The sequence below is a fragment of the Durio zibethinus genome, chromosome 3, assembly GCF_047325235.1.
Source record: "Durio zibethinus cultivar Kanyao isolate XHJ-2024 chromosome 3, ASM4732523v1, whole genome shotgun sequence".
Classification (NCBI taxonomy): domain Eukaryota; kingdom Viridiplantae; phylum Streptophyta; class Magnoliopsida; order Malvales; family Malvaceae; genus Durio; species Durio zibethinus.
In genome coordinates, this window is record NC_143164.1 from 32,794,950 (window position 1) to 32,810,728 (window position 15,779).

Below are 15,779 nucleotides of genomic sequence, written 5' to 3' on the forward strand. Positions count from 1 at the left end.
CAATTCTTACTTTTGATAGATATCCTAATCCTTATCCAGGAATGACATCCACACCTACTCCAGGATAATTTCAAAATTTTGTTAATCCTGTTATGATGGAAAAACCACCTGAGCCAATCTTAGTTCTTGATTTGAATGATCCCAAGGAAAGAGAAAAGCTAGGGATACAGACACCTGAGAAAGTGAAAGATAGCAATGCCCGAGAAAAGATGAAGTTATTGGAAGAAAGGCTTAGGGCTGTAAAGGGAATGAATTTTTATGGCTCCACAGATGTGGCTGACCTTTGTTTAGTTTCGGATGTGGTCATTCCACCAAATTTTAAGGTCTCTGAATTTAAAAAATATAATGGCACAAAATATCCAATGACTCATATCACCATGTATTGTCATAAGATGACAGCACATACTCGTGACGAGAAGTTATTAATGCACATATTTCAAGATAGCCTTACAAGATTTACAGTTAGATGGTATGTCCAACTAGACCGAACTCGTATTCATTCATGGTAAGAGCTCACAAGGGCATTTCTTACACAATATCAGCATATTAGAGATTTGGTTCCAGATCGTCTATCTTTACAAGGTATGAAAAAGAAAGCAATTGAAAGCTTTAAAGAGTATGCACAAAGATGGAGAGATATGGCTACATAAATTCAACCTCCCCTCACTGAGGAAAAAAATAACTGTTTTATTTATGAACACCCTAAAAGCACTATACTATGAGAGATTGATAGGTAATGCAACAAAAAACTTTATAGATATGGTGATATCAGGTGAAATTATCGAAAGTACTATAAAAAATGACAAGCTCGATGCAAGAGAGACAAGTGGAGAAAAGAAATAAGGAGCTTCTAAAAAAAAAGAGAATGAAGCTTAAGCAGTGAACTATATAGGGCAACAATTCAAAGGTTTTAGACCTTATTCTGCACCAGTCTACCTAACCCATTACCCTTTATAAATAATATTACATCCACTCCTTATCCATACCAGTCATACCAACCATTATCACAATCAGCTTATCCACTCTGTTTTCAACCATCCTTTCAGACACACACCTACAATCGTCCTGTTGCACCCACCATACCAGAATGGAGACCTAGTCCTAATAATGGTTTGAAAGCCCCGAGAAATACCTAAAAAAAATTACTTTCAATCTCATTCTCATGACATACACAGATTTGTATTCTTAACTTGTTAAGAAACATCTGCTTACTCCTGTTATTGTTGAACCCTTGAAACCTCTATTTCTCAAATGGTATGACCCCAATGCACATTGTGATTATCACTATAGAAATTCAGGTTATTCCACTGAGAATTATACTACTTTGAAGTGTAAAGTGCAAGGGTTAATCAATGAAGGGGTATTAAACTTTGATACCAACCAACAAAGAACTTTAAATGTTAATAGGAACCTTCTACCAAATTATACCAAACCATTAATAAATGCCTTAATTGATAGGTAAAAAAGCCACGTGAAAGAAAAAATAAATAAAGTTAAGACTTCGATGGTTAAGGTGTTCGAAGTCTTAGTTAAAACTGACATATTGAAGCAAATAGAACCTCAAAATTACTTTGAAGCAATTAACTCAACTGAAAGCAGTAATTATCACAAAGGTATTTTGGGGTATTCTATCGAGAATTATCACCAATTTCATCAAGAGGTGCAAAAGTTGATGGATATGGGTCAAATAGAGTTTTACCAAGAGAGAGAAGAGTTGATAAAAGCTGAAGTGTCTACCATTGATTCAAAAAATAAGTTTATGCATAAACCAGATACTATTTATTATGATAAGAAGCTGACACTGAAGTTAGAAAAGCTTGTCTCCCAACCAGTGGTGACAATTAAAGTTTCTGACCCTTTTTCATATCAAAATGATAAAATAGTACCATAAAAGTATGATTATGATATCATAGTCAACCTAGATACTGTCAACATAACGGGTGTAGGAGGCATGACTTTAAGTGAGAGGTGTTATACCCTAGAGGCTTTAAAAAAAGTTAAAAAAGAAAAAGCCAAGGTAGAAGAAGTAAAGAAAAGTTAGAGTAGTCTTGACGCAGCCTCAAAAAAAGAATGTTAAAAGCCAGTCTCTGAGAGTGAAGCATGTGAATTTTTAAAGTTAATAAAATATAGCAAGTATAACGTGGTAGAATAGCTTAACAAGATACCAGCTAGAATTTTGCTATTGTCATTATTGCTCAGTTCAGAGTCACATCGTAATGCTTTATGAAGGTGTTAAATTAAGCATATGTGTCTCATAATGCTTCTATTGAATGTGTTGAGCAGCTTGTTAGGAATCTGACGATTTTAAATTATATCTTTTTTAGTGATGAAAAGATTTTTCTTGAGGGTAAAAGACGTACCTAGGCTCTCCACATTACTGTTAAATGTAAAAGTCATATAATGACTAAAGTTTTGATTGATAATGGCTCATCCATCAATGTTATGCCTGTGACTACTTTGAAAAAACTTCTTATTGATGGATCTTATATGAAGCCTAGTCATATGATAGTGCGAGCCTTTGATAGAACCAGAAGAAAAGTGTTGATAGATATAAAAGTGCCATTACAGATTGGCCCGTGTACTTTCAACGTGAAATTTTAAGTTATGGACATCTCTTTTTCATACAGTTATTTATTGGGTAGGTCATAGATTCATATGGTAGGTGCTGTTCCATCCTCATTATATAAGAAAGTTAAATTCATTGTTAAAGGAAAGCTAACATGTATGGCAGGAGAAGAAGATTTATTGGTAACTCAATCGATAAATACTTTTTATGTGGAATCAACAGATAAAGCTCTGGAATACTCTTATAGATCTTTTGAGATTGCTAATGCAACATATATAGCTGAAGGATCTAAATTGTATTTGCCGCACTTATCTACGATAACTAAAATGGTAGTCAAACAGTTTACCAAGATGGGATGGCGACTTGAAGCTGAACTTAGGAAAAACTTGTAAGGAATCACGAAGTCATTGACCATATATGAAAAGAGAGATAGATTTAGCTTGAGATATAAACCAACAAAAGGGGACAGAATAAGAATGGTGAATGAGAAAAGAGATAAAAAGATAGCTAATCTTAGGGGATATGAGCCAGAGTCAAAGCTTATGGTCATTCCATACCTCTATGATTCTTTTCACTCGAGAGGATATATTTATCCAGATTTATCAGGAGCTCTAAGTGCAGGATTCATGGAAAAATTTTCAGAGCTGGCCATTCAAATGGTGGATGATGGAGAAAAGAAAAATCAAAGTGAAAAGCTGTTTGTGTACCTTAGTCCTTTAAATTTTGAGCTGGATAATTGGAAAGTTATAGAGCTGCCTGTTATCTTTAAAACTTTAGAAAAGTAATGTAATGTGAAACTTTAAATCCCTAAATGCTTTTTACGAGTATTAAGAGATCTTTTGTGGTGTGTTTATGTTTGTCATTTAATAAAAGACTTAGAAAATGCATCCACATTTTTTCTATTGTTTTCATCTTCATTTTGCTTTCCATTCTTCTCTTTTCATCATTTTCTTGCCATTTTATTTTTGTGTGCCAATATTCTCTTAATCTTACCCTTTGTAGGGTCCTAAACAATGAACACAAAGATAGTCATAGCAATAATCTTGGATTTAATTTCAAAAACTTAATTCATGTTGATGAACTTGATAATAAGAAAGATTCATATAACTACAAGCTACCTCTTGATTTGTTAAAATTAATAAAACATGAAGATAAGTCAATTGAATCCCATCAAAAAATTATCGAATTAGCGAATTTGAGAGATGGTGAAAATAGAAGCTGAAAGATAGAAGCTAGAAAAGTTACTCCGAGAATATGTAGATGTGTTCACGTGGACTTACCAGGATATGCCAAGACTCAGCACTGATATTATAGAGCATAAGTTACCTTTAAAACCAAGATGTAAGTCGATGCAGCAAAAGCTAAGGCACATGAAACCAGAGATACTGTTAAAAATTAAAGAGAAAGTGAAGAAGCAATTTGATGCTAGATTTTTTAAAGTGACAAAATATCTTGTTAGCTAACATAGTGCCAGTTCCTAAAAAGGATGAAAAAATCAGAATGTGTGTCGATTATCAAGATAATTTTTTTTTACCTCACATCGATACTTTAGTGGATAATATTGCTAGACATTCCATATTTTTCTTTATGAATGGTTTCTCAGGCTACAATCAGATCAAGATGGCTCAAGATGATATGGAAAAACTACATTTGTGACCATGTGGGGGACATTCTGTTACAAAGTCATGCCTGTTGGGTTAAAAAATGCTGGTGCCACTTATCAAAGAGCAATAGTGACTCTTTTTCATGATGTGATGCATAAAGAAATAGAGGTATATGTGGATGATATGATTGTGAAATCTCGTGAAGGAGAAGATCATATAGTCAATCTTAAAAAACTATTTAGCAGGTTGAAAAGATTTCAGTTGAAGTTGAATCTTGCTAAATGTACATTTGGTACCAAATAAAAAAAACTATTGAGCTTTGTGGTCAGTGAAAGAGGAATTGAAGTGGATTCGGATAAGGTACAAGCCATCTAAAACTTATCTTTTTCTCGTACCCCAAAAAAAGTGCAAGGTTTCCTAGGGAGACTAAACTATATTGCTCATTTCATCTCTCAACTCAACTACAAGTACGATCTTATTTTCAAGCTTCTTAGAAAACATGATCCAGGAGAATGGAATGATGAATGCCAAGAAGCTTTTGATAAAATCAAAGATACTTATCAAATCTGCCTATATTGGTACCACATGTTTCAAGAATGCCTTTGATCTTATACTTAACGGTACATGAAAATTTTATGATATGTGTGCTGGGGCAAATAGATGAAACTGACAGGAAAAAATGAGCAATATACTACTTGAGCAAAAAATTCACTGATTATTAGTCCAAGTATTCACCATTAGAGAAGATATGTTATGCATTAGCCTAGACAACTCGAAGGCTTAGACAATACATGCTTTATCACACTACTTGGCTCATAGCAAAGCTAGATTCTATTAAGTATATCTTCAAAAAAACCTCATTTACAAAAAGAATAGCGCGGTGGCAAGTTATGTTTTTAGAATATGATATCATTTATGTGACTCAAAAAGCTATAAAAAAAAGTGTCGTAGTCGAGTTTCTTGCTGATCGTGCTGTCGTAAATTATGAACCAATGAACCTGGAGTTCCCTGATGAAAATGTGATGGCCATTGAAGAAAATGAATATGTTGAAGAGTCTTGGAAGATGTATTTTGATGGAGCTGTTAATGCTTTGGGTTATGGTATTGGGGTAATTTTAATATCTCTTGATGGGCATTATTATCTCATTATAGTCAGGTTAAATTTTAATTGCACAAATAATGTGGCTAAGTATGAGGCCTGTATTATGGGTCTGCAAGTAGCAATTGAAAAGAAAATTAAAGTATTAGATGTGTTTGGAGATTCAACTATAGTCATCTATCAGTTGGGAGGAGAATGGGAAACCAAAGATTCTAAGTTGATACGGTACCATAAATACATCTTTCAGTTGGTCAAACAATTCAAAAAAGTTTAATTTGAGCATTTGCCTAGAGAGAAAAACCAAATTGCTGATGCACTGGCTACTCTAGCTGCAATGATTAAAATAAATGCAAATACTGAAATCTAACCCATCAAGCTGAATGTGAATGATAAACCAGCACATTGTTTAAGTGTTGAAGAAAAAATTGATAGGAAGCCATGGTATCATGATATTATGCAATACATTAAAAGCCAGCAATGCCTAGAACATGCAACAAAAAATGATAAGAGGACTATTAGAAGGTTGGCTATGAGTTTTTTTCTTGATGGAGACGTCCTCTATAAAAGAGGTCGAGATCAAGTACTCTTAAGGTGTGTGAATGTAATGGAAGCGAAGAGGATTATTAAAAAAGTTCATGATGGAGTTTGTGGGGTACATATAAATAATCATATGATGGCTATACAAATTATGAGGGCTGGATACTATTGGTTGACAATGGAGAGTGACTATATTGATTATGCTAGAAAATGTCATAAGTGTCAGATCTATGCTGACAAGATCTATACTCCTCCAACAGCATTGCATGTTTTGGCTCCTCCATGGCCATTATCTATATGGGGCATGGATGTCATTGGTCCCATTACTCCAAAAGCTTTAAACGGTCATAGATTCATCTTTGTGATGATTGATTACTTCACTAAGTGGGTAAAAGCAGCATCATATGCTAGCATGACTTGATCTGTCGTATACAAGTTTATAAAAAAAGAGATAATATACAGATATGAGCTTTCAGAGACAGCTATTTCTGATAATGCCAAAAACTTAAACAGTAAAATGATGAATGAAGTGTGCACTCAATTCAAGATCCATCATCGTAATTCAGCATCATATCATCCAAAGATGAATGGGGCAGTAGAGGCTGCAAACAAGAATATCAAAAAAATATTGGAAAAAATCACTGATACTTACAAAGATTGGCATGAGAAGTTACTTTTTGCTTTGCATGCTTATAAAACATTAGTCCCAACATCTACTGGGGCTACCTTTTTTCTTTGGTATATAGAATGGAAGTTATGCTACCGATCGAAACGAAAATTTCCTCGCTGAGAGTCTTAATGGAGGTAGAGTTAGAAGAAGCAAAATGTGTTCAAAATCGCTACGAACAGTTGAACCTCATTGAAGAAAAAAAGCTTACGGCACTTTGTCATGGTCAATTATATCAAAAGAGGATGATGAAAGCACATGACAAGAAAATCCATCCTCGTTGCTTTAGAGAAGGAGACTTAGTGCTAAAAAGGATCTTTCCAAATCAACATGACAATCGAGGAAAATGAACACCAAATTAGGAAGGCCCGTACGTGGTGAAAAAGGCTTTTTTCGGTGGGGCATTGATTTTGGCAAAAATGGATGAACCTACTTCGATAAACTCAGATGTTGTGGAAAAATATTTTGCTTGGAAGAAAAAAAAGTAAAAAATGAAAAATAATGACTCATCTAAGCTGAAAACCTAAAAAAGGTGGCTTAGATGCGAAAAAAAAAGCATCATTCCATAATACAAGGGTAAGTGTAGTTTGATGAACTCTGAAGGATCAAGGAAGTCATCTAATTTAGTTTTACAAAAAGAATCTGGGAATATTTTGTTCATGATTATCTTATGATCATTACTTGGGCATATTTGTTTCAACTCAAATACTTTACCATGCTCTTGTTACCAGTCTAATAAAATATGCTATCTTTCCTTTGGAAAACATCTATCCATTTTTTTTATTCTTATTTTTTATCCCCCATACGAATAGAAAAAATGTGTGATTGCATTTTATTAGCCTTTGACTTAAAATGATGAAAAGAAAAACAAACATGAAAGATCTTAGCATTACTTTTTAAAAGTTTACAAAGGCAAATGAAAAAAAAAAGAGAAAAGCATGATAAGACATTGATGTTGCAGACTTTTGAAGAAAAGTATTGGTAGGAAAGAATACAATGGTCAGATGTTAAGAATAGATTAGTCATATGGCAATTGTTGAGAATTTTAAACCTTTTTACCATAATGAATAATTTTGATTGCATTACATGCATTGCATTTAGAGCACTCAGTACATGCATCCATGAATAATAAGGATAGAAACTTTCCATTTCTTGATCAAACAAAAGATTTCAAAAGAGAAAAATTTAGTTGTTCAAAGATAAAAACTTAGTTTTGAGAACAGATGAGATTTTTAAAGTTGTTAAGCCTCTGCTGAGAGGAGCTTTTTCAAGATGAGGTTTTAAAGTTGTTGAGCCTCTACTGAGAGGAACTTTTCCAAGATGAAATTTTTAAAGTTGTTGAGCCTCTGCTGAGATGAGCTTTTTCAAGATAAGATTTCAAAAATTGTTAAGCCTCTACTGAGAGGAACTTTTTCAAATGAAATTTTTAAAGTCGTTGAGCCTCTGCTAAGAGGAGCCTTTTTCAAAATGAGAATTTTAAAGTTGTTGAGCCTCTACGAAGAAGAGCTTTTTCAAGATAAGATTTCAAAAATTGTTAATCCTCTGCTGAAAAGAGCTTTTTCAGATAAAATTTTTAAAGTCGTTGAGCCTCTACTAAGAGGAGCCCTTTTCAAGATGAGATTTTTAAAGTTGTTGAGCTTTTGCTGAGAAGAGCCATTTTCAAAATGAAATTTTTAAAGTTGTTGAACCTCTGCTGAGAGGAGTCTTTTTCAGATTTTAAATTTTCAAAAGTTGTCGAGCCTCAAGTGAGAGGAGCATTTTCGATTTGAAAAAAAAAAAAACTTTTTGAGTAGTCTATGTTAAAAACAAGAGGAAAAAAAAAGAAAAATCCATTTGGATTCCAAATAAAGTTGTTGTCTTTGTCTTTGCCCTATTATTGATTATCAGTAATGTGCAAAGAGGGGCAATTGTGGACATTAAATTTGTCCAGCAAAAAAAAAATAATATTATTAAATACAAAATATAAAAAAAATATAAAATACAAAATACAAAAAAAAAACAAACAAAACAGAAAAAAATGAAGGATGGTAGTGATGCCTTCTTCGGTACCACTGTCATCATGCCCTACCCTCCACCCCTTTGATCACCCATCCCGCTGGCTCCTAACCCTACCATTGTCAGATAAAAAAAAAACAATAAAAAGTATGGGGCTCGTGCTTGCACCCCATGCTAGCCATGTGTCACGCACGACCGGAGCTCTATAAATAGAGCTCCTAGCCGAACCCAAAAAAAAGAAAATGAAAAAGGAAGCTGTAAAAAAAGTTGTAAAAAAAGGGAACTTTCTGCCTAAACAAAAAAAAAATTTAACACAGTCTTCCCCGTATGAAAGAACCTAGCGCCGAGAAGCTTCTTGCACAAAGAAAAAAAAAGAGTCAGTTTCAAAAAAAAAAAGAGAGAATAAAAAAAAGAGTTTGACCGAAACTTCAAGAGTAGATTTGGGGAATTTGGGACTATTTTTGGTCGAGGGTTAAAGAGAACATTTTAAGTGATTTTGGTTTTTTTCGTTTATCAGCGATAGCGGCGGTGACGGCAACAGGCCGACCACCTACGTTTCACTAAAGAAAAAAAAGATTTTTTTTCTGAAGAGGGAAGGAAATGATCAAAAAAAATTTTGGGCTTTTATATAAGCTGTCAATAGCCAAAACGACGTCATTTCAATAAATGCCCAAAACGATGTCGTTTTAACCCATGAGGATCTGCGCGTCAACCCATGACCTGACCCGGGGTCCGCTCATCCGACCCGCGACCTGCGTCTTCTTCAGCCCCGACCAGTCCGTCTGAACCATTGAATCGAACCGGATAGCCTCGAACCACTAACGCCAAATCGGATTACCTCGAACCGTCGGACCGAACCTGCGTTGTCAACGGTCCAGTTCAGGTAAAAATATTTTTTTTTTTTACCTTTTAAAATTTTTTCTTATTTTTTATAATTATTTTATTAAAATTTATGCGTATTAAAATATTCGTATTTGTTAGATTAAATGATGAAATTATAATTAAAATTTTTATAATATTTTTTAAAATAAACTTAAAAAACAAAATAAAATAAAAATAAACTTAATAATAATACCAAAATAATAAAAATGTAAGAAAAATAAATTTTTATCTGACGATGAGATTCAAAGGTATTCCAAGTAGTGATGCCTAAGAAATCTCTAGGTAATAAGATTTTTTTAAATCCTATCAGCATATTGGAGTATTTATATAAAAATTTTCAATATAGTAAAAATTTTTTTTCTTATAAAATAATAATAAATAAAAACTAATTAATAAATTAAGAATAAGTAATAAAAAATGAGACAAAAAGGAAATTTTATCTGATAACGAGAATCTAAAAGTATTTCGAGTAGAGATGCTTTAAAAAATCTCTAAGTGAGAGGATTTTTTAAAAATACTACCAGTGTATTGAAATATTTATATAAAATCTTCAATATAACAAAAGTTTTCCTTTTCTTCAAAAAAAAAAAAGAGAATAATAATTAAATAAAATAATTAATAAAATTTTTAAAAAAAATGGAGAATAAAATGTGTGCATCAACATGATAACATTCTGCATTGTATACATGACATAATTTTTACAAAAAGTAAATTCGGAACTCCTAAGATGAGATTCTAAGGTATTCCAAGAAGTGATGCTTAAGAAATCTCTAGGTAAGAAAAAAATTCTTCTAATGTTACCAACGTACTACAACATTTTAAGAATTATTTTAATAAAAAGGTTCTAATTTATTTTTCTCGCATAAAATTTGAATAATAATTTTTTTAAAATAAAAAAAAAACAAACCAATTTCCAATAAATAAAAAAATTAAGAAAATTATTTTTTCAAACACTGAGAATGAGACTACTTTTAATCAAAATCAAAGGATAACACGTAGTTAAGTGGTACCATTTTTAAACGGGCGTCATGGGGGTGCTAATCCTTCCCCACGCGTAACCGACTCCTAAACCCAGACTGTTTCGTAGACCATGAAATTATCTTTTTAATAAATTTTAAGATTTCATTAAAATGATATATTTTAATAGGTGGCCAATCGCACCTAGCCAAAAAAGATTGGTGGCGACTCCATTTTTCGTTCTTTTATTTTCTTTCCAAATTCATCAGGCGGATACAAAACTATTACGACAATCATTGTTTAGAGGATATCGATTTTCAGAAACTATTTTTTAAAAAATATTTACATTGTCTGGAAAAATAAACTTTTTGTTATTTAGATGAATTAATAAAAAATATTTTCTATTATTTGGTTTTTTTGTGAAATATTTTTAAAATAATATCAATGCAACTATTAAAATATTAAATATTATGTATTATTGAAATATATTAAATTATTTATTTTTAAAATTATTAATATTAAAAAATTATTAAATTTTAATAATAATATTTAATATTAAAATATTATATTAATATTAAACATTTAAAATAAAGCTATTTATTATTATATTAATATTTTAAAATATTTAGAATAATATTACTATTCTTAAAATATTATTTTTATTAATATAATAATGTTAAAAATAATAATTTATTATTAAAATATTTTAAAAAGTTACTATTAAAATAGTCATACTATTAAAATAGTTACACTATTAAAATAGTTACATTTTATATTGAAACTATCTATCATTAAATTGTAATGAAATAATGATTTTTTAATTTATTTTTAAAAGTGTACTATAAATACATTAGTCAATAAAATATAAAAATAATATATTTTAAATGGAAAATATTAAGAAATGATTAAAAATATTTGTTTTATTAAAATAATAATATTATTATATTAAATAAAATTATTTATTTAAATAAAAAAATCATTTACTATAACAATATTTATTACTAAAAAATAATATAATACTATTTATTTTTGAAATATTAAAAATATTAATGTTTAATAGTATGCAAGATATAATTATTTAAAATTAAAATACCAAAAAATCTTTTAAAATTAATATTTTATTTTTAATTGAAATTAAATAAAATATTTTTGTTATATAATAATATTTTAGGTCGAGGGAAATCAAAATCGAGCTTAAAATCTCATATCGAAAGACTGGCTTGAGTAGAATTATAAAAATATTTAAAATTAAAATATTAAAAAATTTTAATATTAATATTTAAAAATTTTAATTGCAATTAAATAGAAATGTTTTGCTATTAATATAATAATATTTTAGGTTGAGTCGAATTAAATTTGAGCTTAAAAATCATGTCCAAGATTCAACTTATGTAAAACTATGCTCACAAATTTTGTAAGTATTACTGCCAATATGTAGTTTTTTGTTTTAGAAATTGTCTTTCCCTTTCAAAAAAGGGAAAACAATTTTTAAAAAATATCTAATTTTTTGTTGACTAATAAGTCATTTTCTAATACTAGCCAATTTTTTATCAAACAAACATTTAAAATTACAAAAATCATTTTTTGAAAATCATTTTTTATGAAACAAACCAATATCGTTAGCCATTCTTAAATAGCATTTGGTATATTTTACAAAATCATAATGGTAATGTAATCACCGACGTGATTTTATTACCAAGATAATCTTATAATTCATTATTTAAAATCATTTTATCTAGTTAGCAATAATTAGTTTTTAGTAATTAATATCAATGCATTTGGTATTATTAAAAATAAATATTATTTTGTTTAAACGTACGAAAATAACCATTTATCTTGTAATAATTACACAAGTTAATGATTTTAATGTTATTTAAAAAAAATAGTTTGTAAAATATTAGTAATAACAACAATAACAAACTAAGCCTTATATCTCATAACTCTAGAATCAGTTATATGAAAGGCCAAAAAAAAAAAAAAAAAGAAAAGGAATAATGTTAAGTCATAGTTTTAAATTTTCTTACACCATTTATTTTTGTAAAAAAAAAAAAAAAAAAAAACCTTTTTATTTAACATTTTAACTTTCATATAATCTCTTATTATTACATTCACGTTTTTTGTAATCTATTTTTAAAAGCTTTGATCTCTTTCAAATCCAAAAACTCATTTCTTCTAATTAGTACACAGACAGACTTATGTTTTACATATTCAAACTATCTTAAATGGCTCTCTTTCATCCTTTCCTCAATTCAGACTACACTTAATTTTTTTTGAATCTTTTCATATATGATTTTATATTTTCTAATTTTACCAAATATCTAACTAAGCATCCTTATTTCAGTTAAGCTCATTTTCTTTTCATGTTGTTTTTTAGTGACCAATACTTAGTTTCATATAACAATGTAGGTCTTAAAGTTGTTTTATACAACTTTGCATTTAACTTGAAAGGCATGTTGTGATTATACAACACACCCGATCCTCTTCACCACCTCACTTATCATGCTTGAATCTTATGATTTACATTTCTTTTTATCTCAGCATCACTTTGAATAATTGATCTCAAATATAAATAATGACTACTTTGTAGTACTACCTCACCATCCAACTTAATCACATTAATACTCATTTTGCTGTGACTACGAAACTTACATTTCATATATTCAATTTTAGATATATTCAATTTAAAGCTTTAAGACTTTAGCTTATGCCCCATAATTCTAATGTTGCATTAAAATCATTATTAGTTTCAGTAAGTAAGACTATATCATTGGTAAATAACACACAGTATGGCACCTTATCTTGAATATATCCAGTGAGCTTGTCCATAACCAATTAAACAAAAAAAGAATTTAGTGTTGAGCATTATGCAATTATGAAGTAATGGGAAAACTATCAGTTAAGCTCCCAAACATCTTCATGTCCACATATATATATATATATATGAAAAACTCCTATGTTAATTTACTTTAAAAGAAGTCATTTCTTCATTAAGGCTTACCAAAGCACCTATCAGAGAATTTTATCATATTCTTTTTCTAAGTGGATAAATATCATATGTAAATATTTCTTTCTTGTCTGAAAATCCTCAAACAAAAGTCTCAATAAGTGAATTGCCTCTATTGTGAAGTGTCCTAGCATAAATCTAAATTGATTTTTGAAAATAATGACCTCATGTCGTAATTTATATTTAATTATTTTCTCCCAAAATTTCATAATATATCTAATAAGTTTTTTTTTCTCAATGGTTTGAATAATTTTATATATTACATTTATTCTTGTATAAAAGCTCAAGAGTGTTCTTCCTCCATTCTTTTGGTTTTTTGAATACATCAAATTTTGTTAAAAAGATTCATCATTCATTCTATCCAAAATTTGTAAAATATTAGTAATTTTTATAATAAATTATAATTAAATTATTAAAATAATAAATCTATTTATTGATAGGTAAATTAATTTTTATAATATAAATTACATAAAAAAACATTTGAATTAGAAAATAAAACTAATCCATTAAAATAATAAAAAATAAAAATTTTATATTATATATAAAAACATTAAAAAATACACAAATTATTTTGGAATTTGTTATGAGTTTGAAAATATAAAAATTTCTAATATAAAATAGCTACAATTAATTTTGAGAAGAAAAAATTTTTTAATTCATATATTAAATGAGTAATATTGATTACTCTTAATTTTACATATTATTTCATCTCGAGAATAAAAGTTTTTTTTTTCTTTTTGGGTGGCAATTAGATCACCTTTGAAGGAAATGATCTAATCATTATTCGTAATCCAAACTCACTGTCATAAAGGATCACTTAAGTGGTTATCAAATATGATGATTTAATCACCACGGATAAATCACTATAGTTTTTTGAGTAAATATTTCATACCAAACACTATCTTAAGGAGCATTATTCCATTGATTAAAATGTAATAACTAAAACAATCTAAAAACAATATTATATAGCTTGATTAGAATAAAAGTACCACACCTGAGACATGTAAGCGTCCCCATCTATCCTTGTATTTAAAATTAAAATCGTGACATATTACTAAAAGGTTAAATCATTTAGGGAAGAAAAAAAGTGAGAGTAAGATTTTTGGATCATATAAAGGATTTAGGTAATGATTTAGGATTCATATTTAGATAGGTAGTGAAACTGTTTTATGTGAAATTAAAGACAATGATAAAGATGAGATTACTTACTATAAATGTGAGATTAAAATTAATGATAAAAATGTATTTAGATGCAAATATATTGGTGGTAATGATTTGTATTCAAATAAGAAGTGAAATGATTATTAAAGATATTAAATTAAAATTGATATATTGGTAAAATTATTCCAGTGTCCTGTCTTCCTTACGTAGAATTGGTAACCTATCATTGCACTGTGTCAAATAAGTTTACGGCTTCATCCGGTACTTTTTAAATAAAATAAGGCAAGAACCAAAGTAGCATGAATTTGGGAATGCAAAATAGGAATTTGGAAAGGGAAACAACCTACAAGTCAAGTGGCATTGGATAAATACAGAGATATCAATGTCATTCTCCCAACTCCTTTATTAGCAGCTTTAAAAATATATAGGATAAAGATATTATAACTAGGATAATGTTTAGGATTAAGATATTATGAGATTACGATATTATTAATATTAGAGATTATGTTATTATAATTAGAATAATATTTAAAATTATGATAGATATTGTATGATTTTTTTTTTCTGAATTAATCAAAATTTTCATATATAAATAAGACACCTTTACATAGTGTTTTTCTCAAACAATGAAATAAGAATTTCTTGTTTGCCAACATCATTCTTCTGTGTAGCATTAAAAACGAGTTGCCATACCTGTTCTCTTCTTGTCCCGACTTAAACAACTGCAAGATAGAAAAATAAGCAAAAGCCTAAACAAAAAAGAAGAGAACATGCTAATCTCTCTGGTTTTCTCCTGGCCGTTTCCTTAGTTCTCGCAACTCTCATCATAGCCTTCTCGACCCTCGACTCATGTGGGGAGCACAACTTCAGCTTGGTGCCAACCAAGTCTGGCTGCCAAGGCTTGATGGCCGAGTGCATGGCTAACGATGAGTTTGACATGGACTCCAATAGTAACAGACGCACATTACAATCCACGCAGTACATAAGCCATGGAGCTCTTCAGAAGAATATCGTGCCATGCTCTCGAACAGAAGTACAATACTGTCAGCCAAGAGAAGAAGCTAACCCTTACAACCGTTGTAAGGCTGCAGCGACATTACTTGTTGCCGTAGCTGAGGTTCCCCTTTGTTTTTTTTCCTGTCTTTTTTGTAAGATAGAAATATATATAGCAATACACTGGATAAGTGGATATAGTTAGAATATGAAGCTTCCCTCAGGTAAGGTGGAGATTCTGTGTTGTTGAATAAACTCCTAGATATATTATCATTTAATCTTTCATGTTTCTTTGTCCTTTAATTTGTTGCTTT

The 15,779-nt window shown here is 29.7% G+C and overlaps 1 pseudogene; it reads left to right on the plus strand.

Moving 5' to 3' along the window:
- Nucleotides 1-5,162: 5,162 nt before the first annotated feature.
- On the plus strand, nucleotides 5,163-15,750 carry LOC111318490 (rapid alkalinization factor-like; annotated as a pseudogene).
- The last annotated feature ends 29 nt before the right edge of the window (nucleotides 15,751-15,779 follow it).